We start from the raw sequence: 13,845 nt of genomic DNA, 5'->3' as shown, positions 1-13,845 counted from the left end.
ATGGTAATTCAGGTGCCTATCGGTCATGGCAAATATTGGTAATGTTCATACTATGAAAAAATAGAACCAGAAACAAATTTAGGCCAACACAGGGCTGCAGCCCCGCCCGTGGGACTGGGCATGTATACTCCCATTGTGGTGGTGGAGACTCCGGGGTGCAGGTGCGTGTGCAGGCTCCCCACATTGTCTACACTGAGAAGAGCTGTGAGTAGTGAAGACAAACCTCAAACACAGTACCTGTGCATGTTAGCACCTGCTGCAAATCGACAACCAGGCATTCACAGCTACAAATGAAACAGCATGAGCAAATCAGGAGAGGCATAAGGACACAGAGGAGGACCCAGGGCCAGCAGCGTGTCATTCAGAGGATCCTGTTGGAGGAACTCGGTTCTGAGGAAGGTGTTGAAGGAGTTGAGAATCAAGGATGGGTGGAAGGAAGAGGAACAGCCTCTCACAGAAGGGCTCAGCTGCCACCCAGTGTATACAGCCATGTTGCTTGTGGGCTTTGCATAGCTCTAGCTCTTACTTTCCTCATTTTGCAAATGGGAATGATGGGGCTGGTGTTGTGGATAAAGCCACCTCTGGTATTGCCAGCATCCAGTAAAGGTAACAATTACAGTCTAGGCGACTCCATTTCCCATCCAGCTTCTTGCTTGTGGTCTGAGAAAGGCAGTGGGAGATGGCCCAAGAGCTTGGGCCCTTGCCACACATGCGTGAGGCCTGGAAGAGGCTCCTGGCTCCCGCCTTTGGCCTGGCTCAGCCCCTGCTGTTGTGGACATTTGGGTACTAAGCCACCACGTGGAGGATCACTCTCTCTCTGTCTCTCCTTTGTTCCCTGTAACTCTTTCAAATAAATAAACAAATCTTAAAAAATGGAGAATAGTAATTTCCAGTTCCACATTAAAATGTTGATTTTGATTTTTATATTATTAAAATTATACCAGAAAGAACTGGGAAGTGGTATGGAAAACCTTATTCAGGGAAGGAGCCCCTGATCTTGTTTCAAGGAAGCTTGCCTGTGTCAGCAACGGGCCTGGGGCGCTCTGTGTTCTAATTTTTGCCCTTCCGTGGAGGTTGATCAAAGAAGAGGGACTTCTCAGGCCTTCCGTGTGAGGATGCGGGATGTCAGGAGAAGCATCAGAGCGAACCTTGTTTCCAGGTGCCCTTGCTGTGGGAATAAACCCAGCATCGTGCTCGTGCGCTTGTACCTAGGAGGGGACCTCAGAGCAGTGAATTGCAGGGGAAGGTGGAGGGGCGCAGAGGCAGGAGGCGGAGGCGGGCAGGAGCCTCCTCTGTGGCCTTCCAGAAGGCAGCGGTGGATGGTGTTTGGCTCAGGCCTCCCAGCACTCCCTTACGCCAACATAAGGAGAACAAACGCAACCAAGTGGTGGGTGGTCTTGGTCTAGACTGAAGGTCAGCAAATTATCTGTAAAGGATCAGATAACAGATATTCCACGCTTAGCAGGTTTTAATTCTTAACTGCTCAGTTCTGCTTCTGGAGCATGAAAACAGCTACTGCCAGTGCACTGATGAATCATCTGTGTTCCCATCTGGTTCTATTTACAGGCTATGGGCCTGATTTTGCCCTTGAGTTGGTTTCTCCACTTTGGGAGTAGAGATTCTGAAAGCAGGTGTACTGAGTACCTGGACATTAGATAATGATGTGGGCCAACCAGTGCCCAGATCTAGATCCCTGCAGTTTTGGGGTTCGCTGGTCTGTGTACCTCTTCATTTGCATTGTTTCACAGTGGAGTTCACGTGGGTTCCTCTTCACCCTATTTCTTACAGTTATTCTCTCGTTGCCCAAACCCAAGTTGTTTGGGACTGAAAGAACTTGTGCAGCCTGACGAGTGAGGAAGCAGGTTGGAGTGTTTCCTAGGAAGGCGAGGGCGCTGAGCGCAGGCTGGAAGGAAGCAGGTGATGTCTGTTGTAGTGCTCGTTAGGGGCCACGTGAGCGAGGCCAGAGCTGCGTGTCTCACTTTCCAGAGGGAGGGCGGATCTCCACAAACCTCAGTGTGTCAGGGAGAGCCTGGAAGCCAGGACAGTGATGTAAGGACACCCCAGGGTGGGGGACCACCTCCGGGGTTAGCTGCTTCCTACCTTTATGGCTTCCCTCAAGCCCCTGGGCGCTTCAAGGATTTGTCTTGAGTGCCAGGCTGGTTGGTGCTGAAAGGGAACTGAGCATGAAGAAATGAAGCCATGGGCATCACCTGAACCGACTCAGCCTAGATGGGGGCCTCCCTCAAACCCCTGCTACCTGGCATTTCCTGGACATGGGAAGTGACTCTGGGTCTGTCCCTTTTTCCCTCCCTCTTGTGTGCTGACGGGATGTGTTCTGTTGAAAATGGTCTGCATTTGCTGGTTCAGGTACTGTAAGGATTCGGTGGTAATTTAAAAGAAATTTCTCTGAATGTAAAAGCAGCTGACAGGAGCACTGCTTGGCCTGGTTGTTAAGACACTGCTAGGGGGCTCATACGCCCATCAGAGTGGAAGCCGAGTTCAGCTCCGGCTTGCTGCTCCTGCAGACTCGGAGAGGCAGTGGGGATGGCTCCAGCTGTCGCCTCTCTGCTCTCGCAGTGGGGAGGATGGATTATTCCAGGCTCCAGGCTTTGGCCACAGCACAGGGTTTTTGCTCAGGTTTAATGAGAGAGCTAGCAGATGGGAGCTCTCTGTCTCTTTGCTTCTCAAATACGTAAATTTTGAAAAAGTAAAAAAAAAAAAATAAATAAAAGGAGTTTGAGAGACATCAAACTCCTTCATTATTAATTTCCAACTTAAAGCATCGCATAGCAGGTTGTGGCTTGTGTGCTTTCTGCTGGTTAAAATGCATTAAGCTTTCTGTATCCCAATAAATGATTAATCATCTATGACACTGTAAAGGAATAAAGTAAAATATCTTTATTCTTTTATAAGGGTCACAAAGACACTCCTATGATGAAAGGCAGGTTAGCATGAGAAAAGTGTTAACACATTTGTGAATGCAAGTTTTAGGTGGCTAGGGTGACTGCAGAAATGAAGAATCAAGGGTAGGTGGCAAATGGGTTTTTATCCCTCAGTTTGATGAAGGACGGACAGCTGCACAGCAGTGTGATTGGACGGCAAGTTGCGACCTGATGCAGTAGCCTTGCCCCTGGGGATGGTGTGGGAGCCTGTGACATGAGGGTCTCAGGTTTGACTGTTGGTCAAGTCCAGCCCGAGAATATCTTGGCATTTGCTTTCTAGAGAGCCAGGCAGGGGTAGGCTAGAGCAATAACTCTGACTTTTATGGCTGGCTTTGGGGTCAGGGGTTGACTTGTCTCAAGGAGGAGCACAGCAGAGGAAGGAGGACCAGGAGGACAAGGAGTAGGAGGAGAACCAAGAGGACGAGGAGGAAGAATTGTGTGTTTCCTAGCTAACTGCTGCCAAGGAGAAGAAGGCCAAGAGACGGCAGGCAAAATGCAAGGCAGACCCGAGTTCTCCAGTGCAGAGCACTCAGCAGGCCGGATCACACTTTGGGGTCTTTTTTGCTGAGCCCCAATATCTTGAAGGCTTTTTGGTAACACTGGAGCAGCTCTTCTTGTCTGAATTGTGCTGCATTTTTCCCCAGGTCTCAAAAATAAAATCAATTGAAAGAAAACTGTAAGAAGAAAAATAAGAGACTTGAGCAAGCAATTCATAAAAGTCATGAAGAACGCAGAACACAAATGTCTAATAAACAGTTAAAGAATGACAATAGCTTCATTGTTGTTAAAGATTTGCAAGGAATTAAACTTGCAAGGAATTAACAATGTCATGCCTGTTGTCTGTTACAGAGACAAAGGTGAAATGAAATTGTATTAAATTTCTCATTGGAACTCAAGGATATAATTTTAGGAATACATTTTTTCTAGTAATTTATTGAAATAAGTAAGGACTTGAGCGTATGATATTACAATGTTATTTATCATAGTAAAAATTGGAATCAATCTGAAGGCAGAGGAAAAGCATTGGCACAGTAAATTCAGGCTTTGCTCATCAATGTAACTCACATTTTGAAGAAATTTCTGTGACTTGGAAAAATTATCATGACACTTTTAAACTAAAGTATGTGTACTTATGTACATATATGTGTGTTTATGTAAAATACATATGTAATTATTTTGGAGAAAAGTCTTCACATTTTGAAGAAAATGAGAACCAGGGACATTTTCAAGACTAGAAGAATACGTGTTAGTCGGGCTCAGATGGTGATAGTGTAAGTGGGGTTGCAAGTGAACCTGTATTAAAAAAAACCCAAAGACTATGCTTAGAAACGTTTGCATTAGGACTGTTTAAGTGAGGTGAAGGATCTCAGAGATTGAAGTTACGTTTTCTTTAAGACAAAATGATCAAAATCAATTCAGTAAATTCACGATGGAACTCTCAGTTCTGGGATTAAGATAAAGTTGCACTTGCATGTTTTTCTTCTTTAGCAATTGGTATCAACATTGTTGTCTCGGTAATGAGTCGTCTCTCATGCCCTCCAATGCACTTTGATATGGACAGCTATTTTATCGCTTATCTCGGTTCCGATGACGCGGGTGGACAGCCTGTGTAAAGGGGGGTGTTTGAAAGGAAAGCCTTTGGAACGTGAAGGCAAGTCTCTCACTGCTTAGAGTTGTGAAAGAAGACACTTTGGCTTTCCCTGAGTGGAAGCATGCACAGTTTCCCTGTCACGTTGTCTTCTTTGTAAAAACAAGGTAATGCATGTAAGTCATGGATCCCTGGTGAGTACTCCTGGGTCCCGGGTCCAAGCCTGCATCTCTGGCTGGCTGGCTGGCGATGTGCAGGGCTGAGTTGGCTGTTCAGCCACTGGAGGGCAGCTGACTTCCACCAGTCCTGAGCTGTTTACAGAATCCTTCCCCTGGGGTAGATGGTGTTTCAGCCAATGCAATCCTGCTTGAATGGAGAAAACAGCCCAGCAGGCAGTGTCCTGGATTAATCTCTTTTTGTTAACTTCTTAACACAAGGTTTTATAGGGCTTGAGATTGAAATGCTATAAATCTTGTAGCTGGAATTCTAAAGATTTCTACTTAAAAAGAAATGGAAAAGGCATGATAAACCTAAGTCTGTTGATGGCGAGTGCAGTGGTCTTTTCGTATGTGTACATCTCCTTTGTTGACAATAGAATTTACAATTTCTCATGCGTGCACTACAGGTACTGTTGCAACAATTCCCTGTAGGGAAAACATTTTAAAATGTTAGCTAACGGCTGTGAGCAATGGTAAACTGATGCTGAGTATATTGAATTCATTTGTATAAATAATTCATTACACAGAATTTCAGTTAGAAATTCCATTGCATTTGATAATCACTCAGTCGAATGGTAACAAAAAGAGCGCCTGCTTGTATGTTTCCAGGCAAGGGAAAACGTGGGAGTTGATCGTGTTTACACCTCACACCTCAGTGCAGGGTAATAAAGTGAAACCGCAGGAAAAGTGGTGCAGTGGGGCTTGAATTTACCTTCCTTCTTTACCAATGGTCCCTTCTGCCGCACACCCCAAACACTACGAATGTTACCAGGGTAGCAACTTGTTATTCTTTCTTAGAGAAAGCATAAAAAACAAGAAGCAATGACGGCAACGAGCAATGTGGCGAGAGAAAGAGCAAGTCTAAGGGGATAGCATATAGAACTGTTGGTTAATAGAAGCAAGTGTCTTTTTGGCTTCTTACTATAATACAGTCTGGATATTTTAAATGATCATTTAATATATATAATTTACCTCTTATGTGTCTGATGCTGAGCTCATCTAAGTTCTCAAAGTTCCTGCTTTTTTTTTTTTTTAATCCTACAGGGGCTGGCATGGTAGCACAGCATGCTCATCCTTTGCCATGTGGTGCCAACATACCACATGGGCGCCAGGTGGTATCCTGGCCTTTACTGCTTCTGATCCAGATGTCTGCTTATGCCCTGGGAAAGCAGCAGATTGGCTTGAGACTTGGGCCCCTGCACCTGAGTGGAGGACCCAAAGAAGCTTCTGGTTCCCAGTGTCGGATCAGCTCTGACCTTTGCACCCATTTGGGGAGTGAACCAATGAATGATTCATTATCTATCTCTCTATCCCTCCTTCTCTCTCTGTAAAAATCTGCCTTCCAAATAAAAATAAATAAACCCTTAAAAGAATCCTACTGTAAAGTATATTTCTTTATTTTTTTTTAAATGAAAAAATTTATGTTTCCAAAATGTAATTAAGTTATTTAGTTTGAAAACTACTGGAGACATGAAGATGAGATTTCTTAGCCGGGAACTGTGAGGCTCAGGAAGGACTCCTTGGGGTCAGGAACGTGGCACAGATTCTTGACCTGTCATGGCACAGTGGCCGGAATGGGGTGGTGTGCTCAGGGAGCACTTATCAAGGTGTGTGTGGCACGCAGAGCAGATAGCAGTGTGGGCCACAGGAGGCCTGCAGGGCGGGGTAGGTGATTCTGGAAGGTCTCCACTGTTCGTTGCTAGACAAGGTCCTCCCCTCTCCTCTACCAGGCCTTCTTTTCCTTATGTGTTAGAATCACATTTTAATATTGAAATAACAATTTCAAACTGATTTTAAGAAGGTTTAATGTCTACAAGAGTTTAATAGAATTTATTAGGGAAAAATGAACTTTAAACAGATGGCTTACCATTTCAAACATTTTCTGTAGGGCAAACTTTTGTGATTTAGAAGTTTTCCATTTCATTAATTTTCTTATTAAAAAATAGAGGGGGAGAGAGAAATAGACTCTCCAGATAGAGATAACAGTGTGGAGAAAGATTGCCTTTCACTGTAGTTCTTTCGGACGTAATTGCCCCTTATTTTCTACAAGGAGGCTGCTCTTTCACGCTTTGTATAGCTTCTGGACTGTAAAAGTGGTAAGTTGCCTTCTTTTGCTCAGTGTCTCTCCACAAATTAACTCCTCCTGCTTTTATTTTTTCTATCCTTTGTTGTTGTTTTGATATGAATTGGGCATAACTTTTATCTTTTTCCTTTCCTGTTCTGACAGCAAACAGCCTTTTTTTTTTTTTTAAGATTTATTTTATTCATTTGAAAAGCAAAGTCAGAGAGAGGAGTGAAAGATACAGCAGAGAGAGAATATTTTCCATCTGCTGATTTACTGCCTCAGTGGCTGCAGTGACCAGGGCAGGGAAAGCCAATGCCAAGAGGCTGGACTCCATCAAGGCCTCCCACGGGCTGGGGAGGGACCCAGGTATCCCAGGTATCCCAGGTATTAGGCATCTTGCTTTCCTGGGAGCCTGACAGGGAGCAAAACTAGAAGCAGAGCGACAGGGACTCCAACACACTACTGTGGCATGTTGGCATTGCATGTGTGGCCTAGCGCACCATGCCACAATGCCAGGCCCAGAGCCCACGCCTTAAGTCAGGTTTTCTGTATCTGCCTTCCACTTCATGTTGATTGAGTGAAACTCATCTCTCTCAAAATGGTGCTTGGTGTGGCAAGAACGCTGGTGCTTTGCTCACTGAACACTCTCTGCTTTGCTCACTGAAACAAGGAAGGAGTGGGGAAGAGGAGCGGCTCACTGAGAAGAGGGGGCGGACCCCGCAGGAGGGGCGAGACACAGATGCTGCAGCGGCTTAATGGGGACTAGCAAGTCCCAGCAGTGCTTCTAGAATGTTCTGATGGAGCGCATTCAATGGTTCACCCTCTGTTTTGGAAAAGAGGAAAGAAAAAAAGCGGAAAAGCGGAGAACTTACTTTCTCCACTTTTGCTCACATTTGGGACAATCACCTCAAAACAAATCTGCTTTGATGATAAGAGGAACTTTTTCAATTTTATTAAAAATTCTTTCTACTAGTCTTTTGGAGAACTATTTCTTTAATTTGCTTATTTAAATTGTACATTTTTGTGGGATGCAATGTGGTACTTCCATATATGGATACAATGTGGAATGATCCATCAGGGTCATCAACATTTCCGTGTCCTTAAACACCTTTTGAAGGATTTTTGATTAATACCTAATAGTTGTACATATTTATGGCATGCAGTGTGACATTTCGATGCCCGTTATGCAATGTTTGCTGATCAAATCACAATTAACGTTTTGCTTACTCCGTGTTGGGAACTCTCTAGGTATTCATAAACTGTAGAATAGATAGCTATGTACTCTCCCGCTTCCTGTGTGGTTTTACAGGATTTATTGCTTCTATCAAGCTGTATTTGGATGGCCATGGTTCAGTCTCCCTGTTTGCCCTCTTCCCCGGTTCCTTCCTGATGTCCTGTAGTCCATCTTATGTACACATCAGTATTCTTTTTTAGCTTGCACATATGAAAGAGAACATGTGGTATTTTTGTTTGATATTTCACTTAACATCATGTGCGCCAGGTCATCTATTTTATATATGTATGTGTGCATGCGTCTATTCCACATTTTCTTTTTTCGTTCACCTTTTGATGGACAGGTTGGTTTCATATCTGTAGCTTTTTAAATTGTTAAAATTTAAAAATATTTAAAAATAATTTGTTTTAAAATATTGCGATTGCTTTCACTTTGCTTAAGTAATTTCAGCTTGTGCACTTGACACAGCAGCTTGGATTCTGATACATCATGGTAGGACTTTATACTTTAGTGCTTCATGACTAACCGAAGGCTCACTTAATTTTACTTTGCTAGACTGTCAGCTTTTTCCGGGAAGGAATGGTCTTGTACTTGAATAATGTTGTTTCACGTGCATCAGAGGAAAATCAGCAAACGTATGTTGTTTGCCTTTGGTGAGCCCTAGTGTGCTGTATTAAACTCTTCTTAAAATATGTGATATCTCTTCTTATACCACAAGTACAGAATTAATTCCTGGGGAAGGAATTGTGCTATCATGTTTGAGCTTCAGAATCTTTGCTATTTTTGTTTTGGTTCCAATTACTATAGGGACCAACCTACATTAAAAAAGTTTAATTTCTTTCCATTGACTTGAAAGGCAGAGAGACAGAAAGTGAGAAAGAGAGTGAGTGGAGAGAGCTCTTGCGTGTGCATTCTCACTCAGAGGCCCACAGGAGCCATGGCTGTCACAGGGCCGGCGGGGCCCAGGGCTGCACCAGGCTGTGTCCCAAGGCTGTCACAGGGACGGCGGGGCCCAGGGCTGAGCCAGGCTGTGTCCCGAGGCTGTCACAGGGACAATGGGGCCCAGGGCTGCGCCAGACTGTGTCCCGAGGCTGTCACAGGGATGGTAGCAGCCCAAGTTTCTGAACCACAGACTGATGCTGCCCCAGGCTCCATTAGCAGGAAGCTGATCAGAAATGCAGTGACTGGGACTTGAATCCCTCCCGATATGGGATGTGGCTGTCTCAAGAGGCAGTGTGACTTGCTGCACCACCACAGCCTCCCCATTGTACGTTTTTGATGGAGTGATTCTGAAAATTAAAACAATCAAAATGATCGGACTAATTCTTGTCAAATACTGAATCACCAGCGAAGTACTGCATTTTAAAAAGTCTTTGCCTCATTTTGTTCTTAACGTTTTCATTCTAGTTGCCTTCTTAACTTGGATTCGCTTGTCAGTAGGTGATTTATGTATTAATGTATGTATTATGTATTAGTGTTTGGACATTTGAACCGTTCTTTGCATACAAGGCTCAATGCTGCTTTCAGTAGAAGAGTTAATAATACATGGAGAATCGGCAAGCTGGAGACCCCGTGAGAGGCAGGAACTAGCTATTGCTATGTAAAGCAATTGCTAAGTGTACCTATGATGGGAAACACGTGTATGTGTCCCCTTCAGCTGGGTGACCCTTCACCTGTGCTCTCACAGGAAGTTTTGATGCTGTTTTGGTAAGAATTCAGCATTGCAGTATCCTCACAGCAACTCAAAGGAACATTTTGTCTGCATGGAGCTTCCAGAAGTCAGTGTTGTTACAAACAGAATGAATTTACTTTTTATGTGCATGGTAAATGGATTTTATGTTCGGTCTCTGAAATAATGTTTTAGCATTTTTGTTGTTGAAGGAACAGCGGTGTCTGGGAGCTATCTTGTGACATCTGTGGGTGGTTGTGGCATTTATTATAAGATACCTGATGAAGCATAAGAAAGGTGAAAGAGAAAGCAGCAAAGCATAAATAAACTGGGTTATTTTTGTTTTTCTTGGTAATACAGATCTTTGCTGGTAGCAGAGTAACAATCTGTAATTGTTTATAGCTTGAGATTTAAACACTGGATTAACTCCCAGTTGAGGACATGAATGGGGCTGTGCTTCAGGCATTTAATGAGCTGTGACAATGGAAATACAGTTGTGGCTAGGACAAATGGACCCCTGACCCTGGTGTGTGTTGATATTTGTGGAAGATGGCTGGGGGTAGGGGCTGAGGGTGGGGCACAAAAAACATGGGCTCCCTTTGAACTCTGATTTGCCACTAAATGCCCCATTCCTTTTTATTTATTTCATTTCATTGAAAGGCAGAGAGAGAGCTCATCCATCTGCTGGTGTTCTTCCTTAATGTCATTGATAGCTAGGGCTCGATCACGATAAAGCCAGGAGCCTGGTACTCTGTGTTAACTGTGTGGCCAGCAAGGAATGAAATGGTTGAGGAGTTGCCAACTGCTTCCTCCACTGCACATTAGCAGGAAGGCAGAACAGAAACCCAGTAGCCAGGGCTGGATTGAGGCTTTCGCATGTGGGATATGGGGGTACCAAACACCTGCCCCCAACTTTTCTGCTACTGAGGTGATTAAATCATTCTTGTACTTGTTACGAATGTCTCTGTCACCTTGCTGAAGCTGTTCTTAGCTTTCCAATGAGAGGCAAAGCCCTCCTCCTCCTTTTTTTTTTTTTTCCCCAGAAATGACTGCTTTGTTTCAGATAAATTGATTTACTGTCTGATAACTTCCTTACAATAAAAAGTTCTGATGCTTTGGGGCCAGGGCTATGGCATAGTAGGCTCTGCTTGCAATGTCCACCTGTGGTACTGGCATCATATGGATGCCAGTTCATATCCTGGCTGCTTTACTTTGGATCCAGTTTTGGACTGATGACCTCGGAAAGCAGCAGAGGATGGCTTAAGTCTTTGGACCCCAGCACTCAATGGACTGGAAGAGGCTCCTGGCTCCTGGCTATCGGCTGGCTCAGCTCTGGCTGTGTGGTATTGGAGGAGTAAAAAAATACACTATATATATATGTATATTTGTGCCTCTTCCATCAGTGCATCCCATGTTAATGTCATGCCCCCCATCGTGGGTGTTAGTGCAAGACAGCAGCCCTTATTAATGCAGCATGGATTTTATTTATGACAAAATTGCAGTAAAAAGGGTTTGCCAAGTGGAGTTTTCACAAGCTGGGAGGTGGCTCTATAATGGTATTTATTTAATGTGTTTCAGATGGGGTGATGTAATAGGCTGGGTTACCTTTTGTTGCTTTTTGGATGTCTCTTGACTGAATCACTAAGGATCCCTGATACAAAGGTTTTATTTCACACAAATGACATTTGACTAAGTATCTCATGAAATCTTTCTATAGGATGCAGAGTGACTTTGAGAATACCATTGCATGATAGCTTAGCGCAGGAGAATGTAAAGGGATTCAAAATGTAGGGTCAAATGCGACTTAGTGCTTGCTGGCAAACTTCACTCTTTACTCCTTTTTTTTTTTTTCTTGGAATAATAAACACAATTGTGACAGTAGCAAAGGTAGCCTCCCAAATTACCCGGGGACTCAGCAAGAGCAGGTGGACACAGGCCAATGAGTTGTTATTGACTGCCTCAGGCCTTCAGCGCCAGTTACATAATGAAATATATTTTCCTCCTAAATAAGTGCCCACTAAACTAAATTAGAACCTCCAAGCAGGAAATTATGAGTTGGAGTTTTCATTTTTTTTTGTTTGTTTAGGAAAATAGTCATGCTTCGGCGGGTTGGAATGCCCACGTATGAAGTGCAACAACATGAGCTAAAAGGTAGCTTGAAGGTAGAGATCGGTACCTCTGTTGCTCTCATAAAGTGAGGGTCACATTGCTAACAAGGGGTCTCGTCAAGTCTCTCCCATGAATACAGCTCATATATTTCCTTGGACTTTGAATTTCTGAAAGAGCAAGTAATTAAGCCAAGGAGTCATTCCCAAGCTGTTCATTGTCCTTTAGGTTATAACTACAAGCAAGGTTCTAATTATAGAAGTGTTATTCTTCTGAATTATCTATGTTATAGTGTTGAAATTTTAATTCTAAACAAAGAACAACTGTGACAGCTGGGGCCTCTATTATCTGTGCAGGTTTGATATGAAAGAATACAACCACAGCGAGAGTAGAACCAAAAGCCAGCCGCCAGAAGGGCTTTCTGTCATAACACTGTGCTTTGTACTCACCATTTGATTTCCTTGTCTTCATTCAAAGACCCTGAGCTTTGTGGGGTTGTATTATGGAGAAGAATATTTTTTTAAGTTGTACAGCGTTGTATGCAAATAAATGTCCTGGTCCAAGAACATCATTTATTTAATATAGGAATATTTGGAAAAAAATTCTATGGAGAAAATATTACTGTAGATGTAATCATATTACAATGCTAATCTACTTCCTTTTTGTTATTCATGTGGAAACAGTGCCAGTGTGGTGGTGGTTTATCAAAGACCTCAGAACTGAGCAGCATGGGCAGCGGGCCTGGGCAGTGAGGCTTCTCAAAGGCAGCACAGCATTCTGCCTGCACAGCCAAGACAAAGTGCCACCAGCGGGAACCCTGTGAGGGAAAGGAAAGATGCTTCTGAAACACTCTTTCCCTACCTGTCTCTTAGTGCCAACCACTGCTAATTCGTATTCTTCCTACGTGAAAGGCGCCATACCAAATAACATCTGGGAGGTGCGTGCAGCCCAGACTCCCTGTGCCTTCCAGCCGTACCTGCAGAGCTGAGGCACTCTGATGGATGTTTGCTTTCTTCAAAAGGCAACAGCATTCTGAATTCTCTGTCCTCTCTTTGAATTTTTGCAGAAAACCTGTGCATCTCTTTTAGCTTTTGGTGCAAAATTTCAATTTATGAAAACTATGGCAAAACCAACAAACCAGCTGAAATGATGACTCCATCAACATATTATTGGTTTCTTTTTTTACTTTATATTCAGAGTCTGATTATTCCTGGATTTGCTGGTGTTCCTTGATCTTTCCAGAAGGTGTCAGTGAAGACCTTTTGAAAACGAGCAGGACTCACGTTCCTTCCTCAAAGGCCCCTTTAAGGGTTTTTTGATTGCCATAGAAGGGTGCAACAGTGGTCCTATTGGGGCACTTGGGGTGACAGCTGGATTTGTACAAGTGTCAGCACTGACACTTAGGTTGTATTGTTGCCCACTGACAGCAACTGTAAGGGGTCATTGAACGTAAGACACACTACCTTATTTCAGTGTGGTGAAAGTGGAATGATGTGTTAAGTCAGAATATGGTACTTTTTCATGTCAGTGAACTCATTTTTATATGCTGTCCTTGGTGTAAATAAAAAGATTTATGTATTTACAGGTAATTGAGATTGATTGGTTGATTGATTGATTCTCTATCTGCTAGTTGGGATGGGCCAGGGTGAAGCCAGGTGCCATGAACTCATCTACATCTCTTACGTGGGTGTCACATACTTAAGTCATTTGCTGCTTCCCAGGCCTGCCAGTTGGCAGCAGGATTGGAAGTAGATGGGCACTCTGATGGGCATGCAGGCATCCCCAGTTGCTTGTTAACCTGTTACTCCACAATGCCCTTCCCTGTTGTATTTACTAGACCATTGCTGTTTACTGTTTGCAAGGTCATTAAATTGGTGAATGTGTTTGCTTCTGGTTGGTGGACCCTAGTGAGACATTGTTACAGTGGAAATCCATGAAAAACATGCAGGTGGTAACTGATAAAATTTGGATCTCTCTTTTCTTAGGACACACTCAAACGGAATCAACAAGAAAACTTGCAAAG

This window comes from Ochotona curzoniae, unplaced genomic scaffold (genome assembly GCF_017591425.1).
Source record: "Ochotona curzoniae isolate NIBS_2020 unplaced genomic scaffold, NIBS_Ocur_1.0 contig_2754, whole genome shotgun sequence".
Lineage (NCBI taxonomy): Eukaryota > Metazoa > Chordata > Mammalia > Lagomorpha > Ochotonidae > Ochotona > Ochotona curzoniae.
The sequence above is the reverse complement of the archived record's forward strand: the minus strand, read 5'-3'. Positions refer to the sequence as shown.